At 48.7% G+C, this 22,342-nt stretch overlaps 1 protein-coding gene and 1 long non-coding RNA gene across 2 annotated transcripts in view; both read right to left on the bottom strand.

The window, feature by feature from the left end:
* The window catches only part of LOC122375730 (MFS-type transporter SLC18B1-like), a 42,984-nt gene extending 40,995 nt beyond the window's left edge, over positions 1–1,989 (bottom strand). The window contains exon 1 of the mRNA XM_043355229.1: positions 1,479–1,989. The gene's annotated coding sequence lies outside the window, so the exon portion shown is untranslated. The remainder of the gene's footprint in view (positions 1–1,478) is intronic.
* A 4,966-nt stretch (positions 1,990–6,955) lies between these two features.
* Positions 6,956–21,910, bottom strand: LOC122375731. Its single transcript, XR_006255443.1, has 2 exons — positions 21,780–21,910; positions 6,956–8,054 (listed from the first exon to the last, which is right to left on the bottom strand). It is a non-coding gene; the product is annotated as an uncharacterized LOC122375731 (long non-coding RNA).
* Between the last annotated feature and the right edge of the window lie 432 nt (positions 21,911–22,342).

Below are 22,342 nucleotides of genomic sequence, written 5' to 3'. Positions count from 1 at the left end.
TGGATGGGAAGTGCCAGCCAGTTCACTGGTTCACTGGCTACGTCAACAGCGACGCCTACCTGGAGATGCTGCAGACGGTGGTGTGGCCTGCGGTGAGGGCTCGGGCGACGCGCCACCAGTACTGGTTCCAGCAGGACGGCGCGCCGCCGCACGTCACTGCTCCCGTGATGGACTTCCTCCACTCGAATTTCGGCGGCCGCGTCATTTCCCGGAATAGTGAACACCGATGGCCGCCATACAGTCCCGACCTGTCTTGTCTGGACTTTTGTTTCTGGTCATCGGTGACGGCTCAGATCGTGCGCAGCGAGCCCCAAACGCTGGAACAGCTGAAGGAACTGGTTGAGGACTTCGCCCGCAACATGGACGAAGAGCAGCTGCGAAAGATGGCGCGTCACACACGCCGTCGGGCTGAGCTGTGCCGCTCAGAAGGGGGTGGCCACTTTGAGCACCTGCTGTAGATGAACAGTGGCTTGCAGGTGTATAATAGTGTGCAGTACAAAATGTCCCACGATGACGAGTCTAATGACGTGTCTTTTGTCTGGTGTCCTATTGAATACACATCTGCACGTGCCACTTACTTTATCTCATTCCCAAATGATCACCTGGTAGTTGCCCCCCTTTACTTCTGCGACGATATCGTCGCAACGCGAAGAGATAGAGAAACGAAACTTTGCACACATCTTCCTGAATACCTAGCCGAGGTTGTGTCCAAATTTGGTGTCAATCCCATTTGAAATGACGTCACAGTGACGTCATAAGTGAAATCATAGATTTGCGACTCTCATATTCCTCACGATACATCAGATATATGGGACCGAACCGAATATAAAGGGTCGATTATTGGTCAGAAACTAGATGGAAGTGTAGTTAGATGTTTTAGGATGACAGCAGGTGCTGTCTAGTTCATTTACAGTTGAGTTTCATGCTCAGCGTCATCAGAAACGGTCCATATCGGAAAACGACAAAACTTTATGACGTCACTGTGACGTCATCTTAGGTACTACAACCACCAAACTTTCCTCAAACATTGCCTAGGTATTCATTTGAAGCTATGCCAAGTTTCACGTTCGTAGCTCATCAGGTTTCGGAGATATTTTACAAAACGTAAAGGGGGGGGGGCAACTTTATGCCCCCCCCCCCTCAGCGGCTCGTGGGTTAACACCCTTCCGAAAACCACAACATTCTGAGGACGTGTCCCCACTTTGGCGTGCGAAATGATACGCCAGTGTGACGTCACACCTCGATGTCTCCACTTCGCCTGAATATGCTGATCCGAATCCGCTAGACCTAGATTCTTAAATTGTTTTGCAATCGTAATCTACTTGCGTTCCTAATCTTCATCCACTTGTCCCCTTCCTTCTACGATGCTCCTTAATCGTCGGAAATCTTGTCCCCACTTCGTCGGAATTTTTCGGAGTCCTCGCTAAGAGGCGCTTGTCAGTATGTGTGTGTGTGTACCTGTGTGGGAGAGAGCTCACCTGGTGACCGTCCGAAGCGGAAGGAAGCAGCACGCCAGCGGTCAGCTGTTGTCGTCGACCAGTCTGCAGCACGTGGCACCACTGGGTACAGTACGGGCAGCACTGGGTGCAGCACGGGTACCACTGGGTACAGTATACGGGCACCACTGGGTGCAGCACGTGGTCGCAGTGTCGGCGGTCGGTGACGACCAGTGGCTGGTCGGGCGGGGTCGGCGCCGTCGTGCGGCCGGTGCCGGTGTCTGGCTGTCGGCTGGGACGGTGGTCTATGGAGCCGTCGCCCCGCTCAGGTGTTGCAGCCCAGTGTCGATTGGGGTGATTGGGGTCTGGGGCCGGCAGGCTGGGCAACAGCTGCTGCGACCGCTGAGCTGGGGCCGGCGGGAGGGGGTACGGATGAGGAGGGACCACAGGGACGAGGAGAGCCGCACACTGGAGCCGCTCGACACGGACTGACCGACTCCAGTCGGCCGGCTCGCCTGTATAAACACGGCCGACGGCGAGACGCCCCTCCGGACCGGCGGCTGCCCCACTCCGTCCTACCGCCAGCGTCATTCACACACTCAGTCCATCAGTCAGTCAGTCAGTCAGTCACATTCAGTCCGTCAGTCACACATTCAGTCCGTCAGTCCGTCACGCACTCAGTCCTTCAGTCAGTCAGTCAGTCAGTCAGTCCGTCAGTCAGTCCGTCAGTCAGTCCGTCAGTCAGTCCGTCAGTCAGTCAGTCACACACTCTGTCCGTCAGTCAAACATACAGTCCGTCAGTCACACTGGGCGGTAGTGTGACTGCCGGTTTCGCTCCCGGAGCAGTCTCGCTGTGTGCGCGTCTCAGCGCGTCGGCGGCCGTCGGTCCGTCGGTCCGTCGGTCCGTCGGTCCGTCGGTCCGTCGGTCCGTATCGTGTCCGTCCGTCGGTCTGGATGGTCCGTCGGTCTGGATGGTCCGTCTGGTCTGGATGGTCCGTCGGTCTGGATGGTCCGTCCCGTGTCGGTCCGTCGGTCTGGATGGTTCGTCGGTCTGGAGTTGGATGGTCCGTCTGGTCCGTCGGTCCGTCGGTCTGGATGGTCCGTCTGGTCCGTCGGTCTGGATGGTCCGTCTCGTGTCGGTCTAGATGGTCCGTCTGTCCGTCGGTCTGGATGGTCCGTCGGTCCGTCGGTCCGTCTGGTCTGGATGGTCCGTCTCGTGTCGGTCCGTCGGTCTGGATGGTCCGTCGGTCTGGAATTGGATGGTCCGTCTGGTCCGTCGGTCCGTCGGGAGGGAATCTGGATGGTGTACCGCTTAGGGCCGGTCGGGAATGCCTTCCGGTAGTCGGTCAACATCTCTTAAAGCTTGTTAACCCTATTAGTGGCAGGCTCCTGGCTACCCCCTGTTAGTGGCAGGGGGGGCTGTTTACGACCCCCCTTGATATCTCGAGTTCTAACCGATTTTCAAAATTCAAACGGCATTCGATTTCGCTCAACGAGATCTACATTTCTAAAAAAATAGAATTGAAAAATGTCAATAGGGGGGTAGAGGGGGGTAAAAACGGACAAATTGCAGATACATTTTAGACTGTTTATCACGGCCAGGTTTCTGAACCAATCTTAACGCAACTTTTGCCGATCGATAGAGAATGAACCAGGAATTCACATGGATCCTAAAAATATGCATTTTCAAAAATCATAGGCGGATACAGATCATTGAGATTGGGGGTACACAAAAAGTATAGTAAATAAGGTTTTTGTTGGTACTGTTTCTAAAAAGGGTGGCAATGGTCTTGTTATGTTACAATTTTCTTATGAGAGAACGACTAAAATTGTATTGGTCATGCATAGGCGGTGTCAGGGCACCTATGTTGGGAGGTAAAAAATAACCCCCCTTTTTGGACGCCTGGATCCGCCTATTATAGCAAAAACGTGTCAAAAGAGGATGCACAATAACTTTGTAGGGTAGCCTGGGGCAAGACGCCCCAGATAATTTATTTTGCTACATAACTTTTGTCCCACATGACCTGGAGGGCTAAATTTGTGCTCAATGCGTTCTTTGGACATTTTACTTTAAATTCCACCCCTCAAATTACTTCACCTATGATCGGACTCCCAGCTAGGGAGCGATTTGTGAAGCAACTGCAAATGGGGCATTTTGCCCCAACCCCAGGGCAAAACGCCCCACGGCCTGGGGCAAGAAGCCCCATACTCTAGATTAAAGATTAAACATGGTAGTTGGCTAAATCTTATATGAGAGGTCCTTTACACCTCTGGAGGCACGGCACTGAAGTTACCACATTCCATCTTATCAGGTGTTCAGCTATGACGCTATTGTATGAGCAGCTTTTTCATCTGCCTCATAAGGCCAAATAATAAATTATTGCAATGCAAATGGTAACAAAATAATTCCTTTGCCATCCAGTTGCTGAGAAAAATACATATAAATGCATGATAACTTACTGTTTGACAGCTACCGAACATTAGAAAGTGGGTAGTCCGAACAACACATGAGGTAAAACGCCCCATGGGGCTTTTTGCCCCGCGACCTACTGGGGCGTTTTACCCCATCAAGTAGTTCGGTCAGAGAACAACGCCTTGCGCTCCAGCAAGACATAATTTAACACGAACCAACCCGGCATTATAAGCGTTAGACAATAGTTGTTCAAAATACGTTTCAGTCGCTAGCCTGATATGGACCATAAAAGAACGCCATGATGCATAATCAGACAACAAAACATAAAAATCACTCCAAAAACACATTTTTGGCTATATCTCCCTAAAGAGTTATCACAATTTCTTTTTCAGTTTGCTCATATAATGATCATATAGGGCACGTTTTATAGAAGAGAGGATGTTTCCCCAGAACCTTGCCAGTTCCGAGAAACATCGGTGAGGCGTTTTACCTCGGCGGGGCGACTTGCCCCGGTCTACCCTATATGTTATCACATGATACCTTTCATTCACTGTTCGTAAAACTGGTGCAGCATCGTGATCTTCGCCCAAATGACTCGCTTCACGAATAGGACCCCCCCAATTCCCAGTGCTCTGGAGCCGCCCCTGGTTAAGTTATGAACTTGAAATTTTCAGGGAATGTGCCCAATTTAGTTTTAGGAAAAGTCAGAAAATTTCAGCATCGTAGCTTCAGCGGTTTCGGAGATATTCCCGAAAAACCTGAGAGGTGGATAAAAACAACCCCTCCTGCCACTAATAGGGTTAACCCGCGCCCTGATGGGGGGCCATTTTGGCCCCCCTGTGGTTTTTCTTAAATAGCGAAAAAAACGGCGGCGCGCAGCGCCGCCAAATTTTGGGTACCTTACCGGGCATCAATTTGACACCTTCACACAAAATTTCAAGTCACAGGTCACCTCAGGTCAGGAGTTATTGAGGTCAAACTGAGGTCATCTTCGAGTAAAAATGAGCAAAAAACATGACATCTTGAAACGCTCACCAATTCTACAGTTAACAAGCAATTTTAAAGTTTTTTATGTGGTTGTGTAGAGAAAAGACAGCGCTACAAAACTGCTATCTCGGATTTTCGAAATTTTGGGATTTTGACCCCCAAAAATAAAAAAATGATTTTTTTAGAAAAACTCAAAAAATTCCAAAAAAATTTCGAATTTCGAAAGAACCGGAATATATGTGATAGTCTCTGCGCTCTTCGATATACAAACCAAATGTTAGATCGATACCTCTTTTTTTGGCCAAGTTATAGCAAAAAAACTGTTAAAAATTGATGGCGTCAAATTTTTGAACTCAATTTTTAGCAATTCTAGAGCTCGTAGCGCAAAACGGAGATCACCATTGAACTTCCCGTGATGAGCTGCATCGAATAGATACCCATTTTATGCAAAAATATCAACTTTGAAATTTGACCTAATTTGACCTGACCTTGTCCTGACCTTGACCAAAACGTGACCTAAGCTGGCCCTTAAGTCTGTCTGACCCACATAATCGCATTTGTCATGTAAAATGGACCATAAAACATGTATCACACGACACTTTCATATTGTGACCCCCCCCCCCGTGACCTGACCTCTGTGACCTGACCTGGTATCAGTGACCTCAAATAGCAAAATATGTGTTTGAAGAACATTTCCCCATCGATGATTTTCAATGAAATGCATTTTACACGATTTTACAACGCATTTCTTGAAATGCCTGTAAACGGTGAAAATTCGACCTTTGACCTGACCTGTGACGTCATCGGTTTGACCGAGGTCAATGAAATTGGGTCACAAGGTAGTTCCCCCTTGGGGCTATCCAACACCGTTTACCGCTTGTCGCTATGTTGCGTGGTTCTCGAGATCTGAGGGGGGGCCAAAATGCCCCCCCCCCATCAGACCACGTTGCTCGGCAGACCCCATCTGGGCGCGGGTTAACCTGCCTGTCACAAACAACCAACGTGTTCCCAGATAGCTGGAAAACGGCGTGTGTTGTCCCCCTTCCTATAGCAGGCGACCCGTCTGTACCTACCATCCAACAAACGGTCCATTTCACTCCTAAGCGTTCTGTCCAGGATACTGGAGAGTGGAGAAGGTAGTGAGCACACAGCTAGCCTCCTACCTGTCCGAGACCAGCCCTTTTCATCCCTCTCAGTTCGGCTACAGGTCTCACCACTCGACGGAGGGCGCCGTGCTCGTCGCGATCAATCGCCTGGCCGACGACAGTCGCGTGAGGCGGGAAACTTAGGTACTCTACCTGTGACATGCAGTGTGCCCAAGGGCTCTATGACCAATTGTAAGGTCACGAGGTCAACTTGAAAATTTGGCCTCAGGTCGAGGTCATGCCCTGACCGGAAAAGGTCATGTTGCATATCAGTCGATCCGTTATATCGTCGAGCCGAACACATCTAAGGCGTTTTCATCGCTCTAGCATGTCTCTATCAGAAAATATCAGTGAAAAAATTGCTGGATAACATTTGTGACCTGAGATGACCTCGGGGACTGAGGCGTCACGGGTGCCATTTTTCGGTTCAGTGTGTCATGCTCACTTGTAATTCGGTGTTTGAAAGTTTTAAGAATGACGTTGAAAACCTTACATAAGCATTGCGCCAGGTCAGCTGCTGGCCTGGGCAGCGTCAGCTCGGGTACTCTCATCGCCCCAGACCAGCGACTTCCAGGAGGCTCTCTTTATCGGGCGCGGCCAGCAATTCAGCTCCGATAGGGGTGGCCATGCGCGTCTTATCTGGACGCCCGTCTCTGGAACCGTGGTCGTTAATAGAACTCCGACTGATACCGGAACAAGAAGCAGACGCACGACAAAGCTGCCGGCGCCGCTGGTCGCCGGCGGCAGCACAAGGACGGCGATCGCCACGGGGCCTGGTAGGTACAGCTGGGTTCAGCGGCGCTCAGCTGGCTGGGACCGGCCACCGCGGCACCGCCACATCAGGTGGTAAACTATACAGTACTCTCTCGCCAGCTCCTCCCCCGCCATCTGTACAGTGTGACCTGTGCACCATACAGTAAGTAGATACTCTGTCACCTGCAGCCGACCATTTTCAGGCAAAAACATACTCAATACTCGTCTATCGTGCGTATATTTTCTATGTATAAGCATGCATAACGCGATCGGATACAAGTCCCGCACTCGCGCACACAGGGACGTCCTTACGCCGTGCATACGGCGTGCCGTGGTGGGGCGCCGAGCCGCGCGCCGCCACACCCATCCGGCCGGCGCGCGGCCCCGGCGGCACGGCCGGCGTCGCCCACAGCGGGCGGCCCGGCGCGGCGGCCAGTGTTCGTTGTCCGTCTCCTGTGAACCTGCGGCTCAAACTATCGGGAACAGCACCCGACTGCCCCGCTGGGCCTGCCCCTGTCTGTCTGTCTGTCTGTCTGTCTGTCTGTCTGTCTGTTTGTCTGTCTGTCTGTCTCTCCGTCTTTCCGTCTGTGGTCAGGTCCGCTCGGCTGATATGTAATGGCGCCGACCTCCGCCACAGTCTCGGCAGACCAGACCCGGCCCCGGCAGAACCGGCCCCCGGCAGACTCAACCCCGGCACCGACCGGGACGGGCCAGGGTGACCGTGTCACCGCAGTAGTGTCACCGTCACACGTCACCTGCGTCACACGTCACACAATACGTCACCTGCGTCATACGTCACATACTCAGCGCCCCCCTGGAGTCGGCCGGCAACAGAAAGACATGAAAAACGACCACCAAAAACATCCGGAATACATCATTGGCAAATTAAACAAGTTCACTGGTCAATAATAGAGTCGATCAACGTTCGAAATAAGGTACACAGATGTCAAACATCGCACCACACACGATCGCAGCCGACCGTTCGGCCGTCGATCCCGTAACAATGGCCGGCTGGGGCTGTGCAGGCCGGCCACAGCGCGCGCGCGCGCGCAGTGCACCGCAACCGCACGCACCTTGAAGGACTAACAATGCCGCTCAGTTCCGAGAGGCCGCGCGGCGCGGCCAGGCTACGGCCGTATATAGAACATTAGGTACAATATATCGTGGGCTACGCGGCGGCTGGCTGCGGCGGGCCGCCTGGCTGCCGGGACGGTGGCGGGCCGCGGCTCGGCGCCCTCACGGCTCGCTGGGCTGGCCGGGCTGCTCTGGCGCCAGCCGCTCGTCCTGGATCCTCTCGAAAACCTCGTACAGAAACAGGTACTGCCGAGAGACGGACAAAGTCAATAGACCGGCCAGCCGGCGGGCCCGGCGCGGGGGATGCCACCGCTGTCCATGGGGCGAACACAGACGGACGGCCAAAGGTCAGTCACACACGGCCACCATCACACCAGCCACAAACACACACACACACAAACACACACTTACAGGGACGCCGTCTAACCAGCAACCCGGGGGCGGGTGACCAGAGAGAATCAAACACAAAAGAGCAAACGTCATTCGGAAGGGGAAACCATTGAAACGACACAAGACCGGCACCACCATCAGTGGCACGACCGGCACCAATAGCCAATTGCACAACGTGCGGCGAGAGTGCCCTCCTCTGCATCCGACAGCACCGATCTGTCCATCCATCCCGACAGCACCTACCCGTCCTCTCCACCCGACAGTAACCATCAGACATTTACTGGCAATGAAAACCGCACAAAATATTCCTGATATTTGATAGGAATCCCATAGTTTGACACCGTTTTTAGGTCCCACCCCGTCATTGGCCTGTGACGCCATAAATGAACCTCTGCACGGTCCAGAAATGATGCAACTTTGTAGTGCTCTTAGTGCCAAGCAATCCTTCACAGATTTCGAAGAGTAGAAAGCTCGCGAGCTAATACAACATCCATGACTCTGATCTTTCATAAGGATCACCTGAGGTCATAGGCGACCTTATTTTTCCCTTTTCTTAGCAGCTTGTTATAAAGCGCTGGAAATGATATTCCATTCTACATACACACATGAAATCGTAACTGCATACAATCCTTGTAAATCCGATACATAGATTATGCTTTGGTGGCTGTCTGGGTGTATACATGACGTTATACATGATTAAATGATGTTTTCACGGCTTTCAACTGGGTAATATATAAAAATTGCTATTCTGTATATTTCGGCATATTTTGCTATACCTTTTACATCAGAAACGAGTTACATTTCAAAATGACGAATAAGTTTGCGTAGCGCCAAAATTGGTATAAGAAAATGTTAAAATCGCGCAGATATTCCCAACACACTTATCACAAGAGGATGCGGATATCGAAGCCATTATCACATCAAGAAAAGAGGAACAGCGAAGCATCACGAAAGAAACATGACATATAGGTATACGCATCAGCCAAGCTAAGAAGACCTGGCATTCAGAAAACAAGCTGCAAATATAGGTCGCTGTGCCAATCGATCGTAGGTATGTACTATCAGTCGATAGGTCATCAAAAGATTCTGTCACCCGAGCAACGTAACAAATTAAAAGAAGAGCTCAGGCTTGCGTGCATGAAAACGGTTCTCACTTCGAGCGCGCTCTGAAAGCCTAAACGTAGCTCAAACTTAAAGTTTAGGTATGTGTGCAGATGAAATGTTAGAATGTGCTTATGAAAAAAATATATAATTTCTGGCAGTTGATGTTTTTTTCTGGTACCGCAATTGCTCTTTACTTTTTGCCCTGCATAAAAAATCCCCCAGAAGTATTCAAGTTTTTTTTTTTAAGAATGACTATACCATATCATCAAGTATGTACATTGGACGTCGGTACCTAATTCGCTGCTCAATCTAAACTTTAACGTCTTAGTTTTCATAGCGCGTCAACACTATGCCCTTAAACTACACCAAATGCTAATAAACTGCTTCCAGGCGACATGAAAAAGGCACGGAACAAAAACAAACGGGCGGCGGCGCGCGACACGCAGCACCTGCGCCACGTCATGCGGCCGGGAAGTGGCGCCGGCCCAGCGCGCGCGCCGCCGAGCCGTGCCGTCAGGGTCACGGCGCGCCGGCGCCACTTCCCGGCGGCCGCGCGCCAACTGTTTGGACTTGGGTCCCGAGTAGGTGACTGCACGGCGTCCCAAAAGTCTAACAACAACTACTTTATCACAATTCAAGTCTTTGTTATGAGCGTTATCACGGCTGCGTTCCTGTTCTCATGGGAAGATGAAGAAAGCACTAGGAAATATATGTACCTATCACGTTAAACATGGTGTTTTGATCTGAAGTAGCAGCTTTGTAGCTTGAGCTGAGACTAGCACAAATCAGGAGCTTTTACACCCCAGTGACCACCCTAAGCAAACATATTCTCGTTCGGCAAAGAGTCCCTTATAGAGGAATGTGTCCCTTGTAGAAGAATGCCAGGAATGCAGCCACCTATCGCAGAGGCTTAACCCTCGCCCGCATTGGTGTTTTTCCAGCCGCGAACGTATAGGGGGGGGGGGGGGTCCTCGCCCCTGATCGAGCTAGAGCTTCGCGGAAAAAACGAGCGTGTTGCCCGTGACGAGAGGATGCCAATGATACCCAATTTTAAGGTCCTAGGTCATCGGGTGACCTTCCAGGTCAGGTCAATGACCCAAAAGTCGGGAAAATCGGGACCTGTTAGGAAGTCGTAAAGCGTGGCTGCTACGGGGTTTTTCGGGGTGCTGATCACGAATATCATGTTAATTTCTATCACAGATGATGTCTTCATGCATTTAGGCCAGGTCGGGTCAGGTCAGGTCAGGTCAACCAGTAAGGGTATTCGTAGTAGGTGGCAACCGCCTCTGATAGCTTCGTAACATGTTACGAAGGCACCAAAACTACTTCGTAAATGTTTATATGGTTGCTAAATTCGAATTCAGCTCCAAAAACTGGCCTAGAAACATGCAAAACTCGAAAAAGTGAACCCAGGTCATCAAAGGTCAATGACCTGACTTGACCTTCCGGTGACCTTGACACCCACCCTCATGCATGGGAGCAGCATCATATCCCATGTTTGAACGCTTAAAACCACGAAAAGACTACAAACGCGCTGCTAGTGCGAGCCGACATACGCCGAATCGCGATTCCGGCCAAACATGGTCTCGAAAAGTAGGTCACAGGTCAAAGGTCATTAGGGGTCAGGGTCATGAAAATTTCAGGGTAGGTGTAAAATTGATTAACGCGAGGATACTGTAAGTTTCGTCGCGATCGGCCGTTTTTTACGCGAGTTATTCGCGAAAAACCGAGGGGGGTTCCGTTCGACCCCCCCTCTAGTTATACGGGCGAGGGTTAACTTTCAGCCAATCGCCTTGCAGATAGGTTGCATCAAATGCACTGTTTTTGTCTACGGCTTAGTGCGAGTCTATGCAGCTTTAATTTGATTGAGCAATGCATCGTTACCTTCAGTTGCAAATAGTAGGCCTACGTGGCCTCTATTAAAGATAAAAGTAGCCCTTTCTTTATCAAAATATAGAAAACAATCCTTTTTATAAAAAGGTTTTCTTTTCTTTTCTGATCATATTGAGTTAAGAATAATAAATCCATTGCAAAAAAACTAATTTCAGGAAAGTGAACCACTCCCTTTAACTCGGATCATTCGTGGATGTTGTATCGCCGCATTGCTGACCGCAGTTTTGGCGTCTGTTGGCGAACTCTTGTCAGTTGCATACAGTTGCATCAGTTGCACCAAACGGGTCAATCGGCCAGAGGATGGGCGCTGACGCGCTACTGGATTACTGGCCGTGGGTGCGTGTCAGCGGAATAACGCTCAACAGATTGCACTGAAAACTGTTTTACCCGAAGCAGGCCAATACATCCTTGTTCAAATGATAAGCTGTGTGGAGTCTTACGTAATATTCCTAACAACCAGTATAACGCCTTTTGGGGCGACTAACGGAGCGAGCGAGAGGGTGGGCCTTGCACGTGCGAAATTGCGAGGGGGTACCTCCAACTGACTTGTGCACGGCACCCTACTAACTGGTCTCTAGCGATGTGCCAAATTTGGGCACAATCGGCCCAGCCGTTCTCGAGATCTGGAAGCGGCACCCTGCACGTGCGCACGTGCAAGATGGGTCCCAACTGACTTGTGCACGGCACCCTACTAACCGGTCCCTAACCGTGTACCAAATTTGAGCGCAATCGGTCCAGCCGTTCCCGAGATCTGGAAACGACCCCTGCACGTGCGCACGTGCAGCAGCACCCCAACTCTGGCACATGTATATGCAGTGCCTAGTGGGTGCCTACCTACATGCCAACTTTCAGCGCAATCGGCCAAGTAGTTACCGAGATATTGCAACAATTACAAAAGTGACACCTCTTCGTTTTGCACGTGGCACGTGCATAAGGGGTCACCCACATGCATCGGGAATAGTCCAATACTTGGTAGAAGGAATGAAGCTACCCTACAAAAATTACCGCGTGTAAATCGGTCAAGTGGTTGCTGAGATATAAGCCTCGCAAAAGCGTGACCCGGCCGCTCATACTCAGAAATTTCCGTTAATCTAAGGAAAGACTACGCTCGCTTCGCTCGCTCCGTAATCAGGCCTGTGGTTCGGACGGCGTAGGTGCGAGGATTATTAGCCCTCGCCCGCACATGCCATTTTCCCATCCTAGAACGCACATGGGGGGGGGGGTGGTTGCCACCCCCCCCCCGCGCCATTTCGTTCCTGTTGGAGATAGAGCTTAGCAGTAAAGACCAAAAAGATTCTTTGGGAAGAGACGAATCCAATGATACCCAGTTTTACCTTCTCAGGTCAGTCATTGACCTTCCAGGTCAGGTCAAACTAAAAAATGTTGCTGTTTTGGGTCACCGTTGGATATCAAGTGCGCTGCTTATCAAATACCGATGACGATGCTGTTTTCTGGTGCCAAGCCAGCTAGAACCTCTTTGTCACACTATCCGACCAGAATTTTGCTGCTGAGGTCATTTCAGGTCAAGTTAGGTCAAGGTCAATTATATGTGTTTGTATGTCTGTGTGTGTCTGTATGTATACTGATGTGTGCACCGATTGTTTTTCGGTCCATATTACATGAAATCATGATCTGAGAAGCTTTTACCAAAAATGCAGTCAAAAAACTTCACAAAAAGTAAATTCAGCTTGCCTAAAACGCAATTATCTTAGATGACCTAGGTTGACCTTGACCCTGACCTTGACCCCTGTACATCGTCGAACAACATGTTCCATGATAGGTGGGAGGTAAGACTGGCAAAAAAGGCCGAAATCAGGGTGTCAAAAGCTCACAAGGCCCATGGCAAACGCAAGATGTTGAGAATTGGCCATTTGGGTCATGACATGACCTGAAAAACAAGGTCATATCTCCGAAACCAAAAATCACAGAAACTTGAAATTTTCAGTGGACATCAAGAAAGGATAGACGAGCAGCTATACGAAAAATCAGCCTTCTAGCTCTAAAAATGTTGAGTGCAGAGCAGAAAGACTGCCTGGGGGGGTGGCAACCACCCCCCCCCCATGTGCGGGCGAGGGTTAGATGCACGGAGGAGCTTGTGACACCTGTTTGTTACTTTGTCAGATGTCATTCGATCACGGCGTATTTCCAACCACATGGAAGCAAGTCAACGTCGTTACTTTGCATAAAAATGCCGATCGTTTAAACCCAAAGGAGAAGGACTACAGGTCAATACCGTTGTTACCTCTGTTTGGACGTGTTCTTGAAAATATTGCTAGCGTCGCTCGCTCTGCCGGTCTGCCGGTACACGCGCGACCGGCCTTATCTGATGCCCAGCATGGATTTTTACCTGGAGCTATCTCGAGTCTCGCAAAGTATCTGCACTCTGGATCATGCGTGGCTAATGGATGTCAGCGTCGGACGAATACCAGACGGACGTAATTCATACAGGCTCTTTTTTCGGCGGCTTCTCAAAGCGTAAACCATACCTTACTTTTCCATAAGCTCCAGACTTCATTTCATGTTCGCGGCCTTGTTTTGGAGTGGTTCGTCTCGTATCTCTCCGGCCGTGTACAGCGCGTGGTGTTGAACGCTAAGACGTCGGAGTGGACGGCAGGGACATTCGACACCCCCGAAGGCGGAATCTTAGCAGCAGGGCTGCGGAGTCGATTGATTTCAGGGTGACTCCGACTCCGACTCCGGCTTCAAAAATCGACTACTACTCCGACTCCGACTCCGGACGGTTCTATCAAATCCATATCATGATATTAAAGTTCATAATGAAGCTGTTTTTATCTTGCCGGAAACGATCCCTTGTGCGTTCCAAGGTTTTGCGTTGCAAATATGCATTGAAAATAACGTGCAGAATTAAAAAGCAGGTTGTGTGGAATTCACAGTCTTCTGCTTCTTTCGCTGGAAACGTTCGTCCAATACAGCAAAATGGCCTTTTCGACAAAATCTAATTTCGACCGCAGTATCGTCAAGCAAACAGGTGCAGTGCATGACGTTGAGCCATGCAGCGTTAATTCTGACTCGGGAGTCGGAGTCGGTAAGATTTTGGCGACTCCGAACCCCTCTCCGACTCCGGGCAGAACCGTCGACTCCGACCGACTCCAACTACGACTCCGACTCCGCAGTCCTACTTATCAGCGACTTCCTTTCTGTTTTTACATCAATGATATCCAATCAGTCATCAGATCACATTGAGTGATGTACGCTGATGATGTTAACCTTTTCAGATGTGTGCGGTCCGCCGCTCAAGGTGACTACCTCCTGGATGACAGTGATCGAATTGCTGAATGGTCCGAAACGTGCAAACTCTCGCTGAATGCAGCCAAATGTAAAACCATTGGCGTAAAGAGAAACACGCGAGTATTTACATGTTTATAACGTTCGTGGCACCTATAGTTTTTAAGAAGGTAGGTTCGATGCGTGAACTGGACGTTACCTTGGACACTAAACTGAACTTTTTCGTGCCATCTCATAGACCTGGTAGGTGTCGTAGATCTGGTAGGTGTACAGAGGTCTATGACCATGTAGATTGCGTTATCTTCAAAGCTCGCCAAGTATTGGGCTTTCAATTTTGTCATGGCCATCACGGAGTGCTGAACCCAACGGCCGTCAAGACCGCGGATGCTGCTAATGGTCGGTATGCTAGAACATGGTCCTCAGATTTGATAAGGTGCTGCCAAAACCCACTGGGATAGAACAGAGCATGTTCAGCACAAGATTTTGCTCTGGCTTGCACAATGCACATCGCACGCAGACAGGGCGACAGGTCTGTGATTTGTCATATGCTCGCTTTTATCCCGGCATAGGCTACCTTCACTCCCTTTCAGACGATACCAGCATGATATTGTCCCTTTTCACATTTTTTTCCAGGGCCGGTGTGATTCTATGTTTCAGCGTAGTTGTTTTTGTATTCGGATTCATTCTTGAGCAACACGACATCGTGTCATTTTATGAGCATGTCGCCCACGTAAACTCAGATAAAACACGGCCTGCTTTGCGAGGTGAGAGGTCGCTAAATTGACCCGACCATAGGGCATCGATATCAAAATTCAGAGAGATACATACATGCATAGTGTTACTCTTATCGATCGCCGATTTTTTTTCTTTAAAGCGATCGTTCAGTCGATGTAGCTATGGCGAGCATTGGAGCTTTTTCTGAGGTAAGGTCGCTTGACGTGACTTTGTGAGCTAGCCTTGAACGACCCGGGTCCGAAATTTTCGCAACATGTGCGGAAAAGATGTATGATAAGCCATAAGGTGTGTCAAAAACGGGGGCGCTCAGAGCCGCAATTTTAAGATACTCATAAAAACCTTGGGCGAGGGCGTGAAAACGCCCCCCCCCCCCAGCACAGCGAGGGTTTTGAGTATGGGATTTTTCATATATGTAGCACCGAGTAGGGCCTTGTGACTGATCAAAAAATGCATAAACCTGATCTCGTATATTACCGTTTACGTGTTGGACTTCAGTTTTTTTTTAAATTTCATACTTGACTAACTTTTCATTTGTTTGGCGGGCTTATTCAATGGTGGTGTCAACTAATGTCAGCGTGAGTCAAGCAGCATATTTACAAGTGCTGGTCGCAGAATGAAGGTAGAAAGAGCCTAAAAATGGTGCCCTCTACTCCAAGAAGCTGCAAAAAAGCCACAGGGCTATCCCAATGTGCTGAGTGCGAGCATTAATCCAGATGAGGGAACTGACAGTGAACTAAACAAATTGACAGTGAGCCGGACACAATGCGGACTAGAGCGACGTAAAGAACACACACACCTACCCACACATCGACAAAAAAAAAAAACGATCGAAGCCAAACGCGTAACCGAACTCCCAGCTGTCGGGGCGTGCGGGGCCCGGCGGCCGGCCGATTTGGGGAAGTGTCAGCGGGTGCCACCCGTGTGAGAGATGGCCGTCAGTCAGCACTGGGCGGCCCGGCCACCGACACAGGCCAGACGGCCGTCCCGCGCCGATACCTGGCCCCACCGCCGGCAGAGCCCCACACTGGAGCCCGACACCGACACAGCCCTACACTGGAGCCCGACACTGGAGCCCGACACCGACACAGCCCTTCACTGGAGCCTTACACTGAAACCCGACACCGACACAGCCCCACACTGAAACCCGACACCGACACAGCCCCACACTGGAGCCCGACACTGGAGACAACAGACAACCCAACCGGACAGCCCGACAACAGACAACCCAACCCGACAGAGCCCGACAATGACACAAGGGCCCGGCACCTGCAAAAACACGACGCCAGAACAACTAATGTCGTGCGAGTTTGAGTCGAAAGTTATAGCAGAAAAAAAACAGTCCGAAAAAGTCAATTTCATCTACCAATCTACCATCCATCTGCTCCTGTATCAATTTTACATCGCCTGATATAGTTTTGTCATCTTTTTCCTTTTTAGGTATGACCAGTTTCCTGACGTCATTATACACCAATTCAGCTGAAAAGTGTCGTAACTCATCAACTATCCTATCTCCAAAGCGTTTTCTTTTTTATAGATCGGGTAAAACACTAAAGACTTCAATTGTAGCGCTCTACAAAATATTCATTTCGGATTAAAATCAAGTTATCCATTTTTTTTTTTTAAATAATTGCATGTGCCTTAAAATTTTGGTTTTCAAAAATGTAGAAACGGAATATAGATGAAAAAAATATGAGAGTTCAACCACTGCACCAGATTCCAGTGAGATATCTCAAAATTTGACCCCCAGATCGAAAATTTCACCTCTCTACCTTGTGGACAAAGATGACATATGAAAAGCGATAATGTGAACACATATATATTGCACAAACCGGTTTCGATATCACTTCATCAGTGTGCAAATATATAAATGAAACACACAAAATACAAAACGGAGACGAAATAGGTACAGCAGAGCAAATTAATTTCAAATACTTTCATATGACCTCATGTGATTGAGATCCCAAGACGCTTCCGCACCAAAAGAACGGCTAAACTTTTTCCCAATCGTATGTCACCAGCTTTGGAATTTACACACAAACAGGATTCAATGAGGGACGATTCAATCGTTTTTCTATCGGACCTACTTAACCTATCTCGTATGACCTCAGTGCGATCCCAATCAGGTAAACTACCACACTTTTCGGCATGTTTCACCATTGCATTGTTAATATTGTGGTTCCTAAAATCTCTCTTGTGCTCCATTAACCTGTTCTCAAGCCCTCTCGACGTTTCACCAAAATAAGGCTGTGTACATCCCTTGCACGGTATTTTATACACTAAACTTGCTTCACTACGGTCACACTTTTTCTTTTTGCTACAACCTGACCAATCTTCTCCCCAGCCTTTTCCACAATCTGAATATCAGAGCACTTCAACATCTTTGATAATGCTTCACAATTCTGTGACCTGGGTACAACAACTATAGCGTTCTTTGTCTTTCCGTTTGTTTCGTTTCCCGTCCTATTCTTGATCCTTTTTGCCTTATTAAAGCATTCAATTATAAATGCCCTGGGGTACCTCAAACCTCTAAAAACGTCAGTGATATGATCACATTCTTCCTTCAGATTTTCGGGACTACATATTCTCATCGCTCTGAGGAAGAATCCAATCACTACCCCCGATTTCGTTCTCCTGCTATGAGCTGAAAAGAAATGAATATAGTCCTCTATGTTTGTGATTTTCCTATACACTTTGTATCTGATGCCGCTGGGCGTCCTCTCAATATGGACATCTAAGAAAGGTAAAGTATTGTTAGTTTCTTCTTCTAATGTAAACTGGATCCTCCTTTCCACCGCGTTCAGTTCAGCTAACTTTTCACTAAGATCAAGATTGTCTGGCACAACTAACAGGATGTCATCAACATACCTATACCAAACAACATCACCTCCCATGACGTTAAAATAATGGTCGGTCTCCATCATCTCCATGTAAAGACATGCCGCCACTGGGCTTAATGGGGACCCCATGGCCAGACCGTGTATCTGTTGAAATTCTTCCCCGTTGAAAGAGAAAACCTGAAAGTCTAAACAAAGTTGCACAAGCTGAATAAAGTGACTCTTAGTGACGGGGAAGTTTTCATCTGGGATGTTTTGAATAGCCTTCTTAATAGCAATGATCGCCTTTTCTACAGGGACACTGGTGAATAGCGCCTTAACGTCAAAACTAGCAAATTTCTTGCCACTCAAGTCTAGCTCACTTAGAAGACTTAGCAAATCACCGGAATTCTTTAAATGAGAATCACTAACCGTTCCAAGTAACTGAGTTAGCGGTCTAGCTAGCACCTTTGCCAGGCGATGCGGAGCGCTTCCGATACCCGATGTAATCGGTCGCATTGGGATTCCGGGCTTGTGTACTTTAGGCAGTCCTCTCATCCTCGGGGCCACTGGTGCTTCCTCGAGAAGATGTTGTAGCTGTTTTCCCTTTGCCGAGCTTCGGAGTACCTTGCGGGCCTTTTTGTTGAACTCGACACTTTGACATCTGATCGTTCCAGTCACTATTTTCTTATACGTTTCCGGATCGCTGAGCAGGTCTTGCATTTTAGCATCGTAATCTGACTTGTCCATAACAATGACTCCACCTCCTTTATCCGCAGAAGTGACCACAATGTTATCATCTTTGGACAACTTGACTAATGCCTGCTTGAATCTTCTAGGGATAGCACTGGGCTCATGATCCGCTAAAGCTTTACAGCTAGTGACGATCCCCTGGATGAACCCCTTCTGTATCTCAGAGTCCTTGAAGTTCTGGTTTTTAATGAGATGCTCAGACAGTGATCGATTGTCCGTGCCTGTATCAAATTTTAGTCCCAGAGACAAGGCCTGCTTCTCGTCGTTCGTTAGAGTTCGGGATGATAGATTTGTTATGATTTCGCTTCGTCCTGCTCCGGCCCAATCACTTTCAAGACATAGCTTGTTCAGCTTTCGATTTAGCCTCTCTTTTTGGTTGACGTTAAACTCTTTAAGTCTTACCTAAATCAGCGCCGCCGCATCTGAGAAGCAAGAACTCACCGTTCACGAGATCAGCCCGTGCTTACTTGGAAGAAGCATGTTCCAACCTTCGAGATGAGATAATACTTAAACGTGAAGAATACCAAGGCGGTAATATATCTAGAAAACACGCCGAAGAACTTAAAGAGTTTAACGTCAACCAAAAAGAGAGGCTAAATCGAAAGCTGAACAAGCTATGTCTTGAAAGTGATTGGGCCGGAGCAGGACGAAGCGAAATCATAACAAATCTATCATCCCGAACTCTAACGAACGACGAGAAGCAGGCCTTGTCTCTGGGACTAAAATTTGATACAGGCACGGACAATCGATCACTGTCTGAGCATCTCATTAAAAACCAGAACTTCAAGGACTCTGAGATACAGAAGGGGTTCATCCAGGGGATCGTCACTAGCTGTAAAGCTTTAGCGGATCATGAGCCCAGTGCTATCCCTAGAAGATTCAAGCAGGCATTAGTCAAGTTGTCCAAAGATGATAACATTGTGGTCACTTCTGCGGATAAAGGAGGTGGAGTCATTGTTATGGACAAGTCAGATTACGATGCTAAAATGCAAGACCTGCTCAGCGATCCGGAAACGTATAAGAAAATAGTGACTGGAACGATCAGATGTCAAAGTGTCGAGTTCAACAAAAAGGCCCGCAAGATACTCCGAAGCTCGGCAAAGGGAAAACAGCTACAACATCTTCTCGAGGAAGCACCAGTGGCCCCGAGGATGAGAGGACTGCCTAAAGTACACAAGCCCGGAATCCCAATGCGACCGATTACATCGGGTATCGGAAGCGCTCCGCATCGCCTGGCAAAGGTGCTAGCTAGACCGCTAACTCAGTTACTTGGAACGGTTAGTGATTCTCATTTAAAGAATTCCGGTGATTTGCTAAGTCTTCTAAGTGAGCTAGACTTGAGTGGCAAGAAATTTGCTAGTTTTGACGTTAAGGCGCTATTCACCAGTGTCCCTGTAGAAAAGGCGATCATTGCTATTAAGAAGGCTATTCAAAACATCCCAGATGAAAACTTCCCCGTCACTAAGAGTCACTTTATTCAGCTTGTGCAACTTTGTTTAGACTTTCAGGTTTTCTCTTTCAACGGGGAAGAATTTCAACAGATACACGGTCTGGCCATGGGGTCCCCATTAAGCCCAGTGGCGGCATGTCTTTACATGGAGATGATGGAGACCGACCATTATTTTAACGTCATGGGAGGTGATGTTGTTTGGTATAGGTATGTTGATGACATCCTGTTAGTTGTGCCAGACAATCTTGATCTTAGTGAAAAGTTAGCTGAACTGAACGCGGTGGAAAGGAGGATCCAGTTTACATTAGAAGAAGAAACTAACAATACTTTACCTTTCTTAGATGTCCATATTGAGAGGACGCCCAGCGGCATCAGATACAAAGTGTATAGGAAAATCACAAACAAAGAGGACTATATTCATTTCTTTTCAGCTCATAGCAGGAGAACGAAATCGGGGGTAGTGATTGGATTCTTCCTCAGAGCGATGAGAATATGTAGTCCCGAAAATCTGAAGGAAGAATGTGATCATATCACTGACGTTTTTAGAGGTTTGAGGTACCCCAGGGCATTTATAAGTTTAATAAGGCAAAAAGGATCAAGAATAGGACGGGAAACGAAACAAACGGAAAGACAAAGAACGCTATAGTTGTTGTACCCAGGTCACAGAATTGTGAAGCATTATCAAAGATGTTGAAGTGCTCTGATATTCAGATTGTGGAAAAGGCTGGGGAGAAGATTGGTCAGGTTGTAGCAAAAAAGAAAAAGTGTGACCGTAGTGAAGCAAGTTTAGTGTATAAAATACCGTGCAAGGGATGTACACAGCCTTATTTTGGTGAAACGTCGAGAGGGCTTGAGAACAGGTTAATGGAGCACAAGAGAGATTTTAGGAACCACAATATTAACAATGCAATGGTGAAACATGCCGAAAAGTGTGGTAGTTTACCTGATTGGGATCGCACTGAGGTCATACGAGATAGGTTAAGTAGGTCCGATAGAAAAACGATTGAATCGTCCCTCATTGAATCCTGTTTGTGTGTAAATTCCAAAGCTGGTGACATACGATTGGGAAAAAGTTTAGCCGTTCTTTTGGTGCGGAAGCGTCTTGGGATCTCAATCACATGAGGTCATATGAAAGTATTTGAAATTAATTTGCTCTGCTGTACCTATTTCGTCTCCGTTTTGTATTTTGTGTGTTTCATTTATATATTTGCACACTGATGAAGTGATATCGAAACCGGTTTGTGCAATATAATGTGTTCACATTATCGCTTTTCACAAACGTCAAACTGTCATACCACAAAGATGACATATTTATTTTAAACACTGTTTTTCAAACCTATAAGCATTGTACAGAAGACCGAATGGCACCGTTGCATTCATGCGACCGACGTGCATCTGTCACACTTGTTTCTGTTGAAATTGTACAACTTCAAAATTTGACCTTTCATGCCGAAACAGGCCGACAAACAAGCCCAGCCAGGCCTTTAGCTGGTGTGGGAGCGCCCACTGCCCTGGCGTGCCCGTGGACGTCCGCCGCCGCTGCCGGCCGCTGGGAGCCGGGCGCCGGCACGCCGCGACCGTACTCACGTGCGGAGTAAACACTTTGACCCAGCGGGCTGTGTGGTCCTGACGGCTGTACTGGAAACAGAACGCCTCCGCCTGCTCGTCCACGTCCCATTGCGTGATGCTCGACCACGGAAACTTGATCGTCTGGCCCTGTGTCAGCCACGTCAGAGACGGCAGGTCAGACGGGAGGTCACATGGGTGGTCACATGGGAGGTCAGACGGGAGGTCAGACGGGAGGTCACATGGGAGGTCAGACGGCAGGTCACATGGCAGGTCAGACGGGAGGTCAGACGGGAGGTCAGACGGGAGGTCAGACGGGAGGTCAGACGGGAGGTCAGACGGGAGGTCACATGGGAGGTCAGACGGCAGGTCACATGGCAGGTCAGACGGGAGGTCAGACGGGAGGTCAGACGGGAGGTCAGACGGGAGGTCACATAGGAGGTCAGAAGATGGGTCAGATGGGAGGTCAGACGGGAGGTCAGACGGGAGGTCACATAGGAGGTCAGACGGCAGGTCACATGGGAGAAGTCAGATCTGATAAAGTCGCATGGGGGTCAAATGTAGGTAATGCTAAGGAACCCATC

Source organism: Amphibalanus amphitrite, unplaced genomic scaffold (genome assembly GCF_019059575.1).
Source record: "Amphibalanus amphitrite isolate SeventyFive unplaced genomic scaffold, NRLGWU_Aamphi_draft 001906F_arrow, whole genome shotgun sequence".
NCBI lineage: Eukaryota > Metazoa > Arthropoda > Thecostraca > Balanomorpha > Balanidae > Amphibalanus > Amphibalanus amphitrite.
The sequence above is the reverse complement of the archived record's forward strand: the minus strand, read 5'-3'. Positions and strand labels throughout refer to the sequence as shown.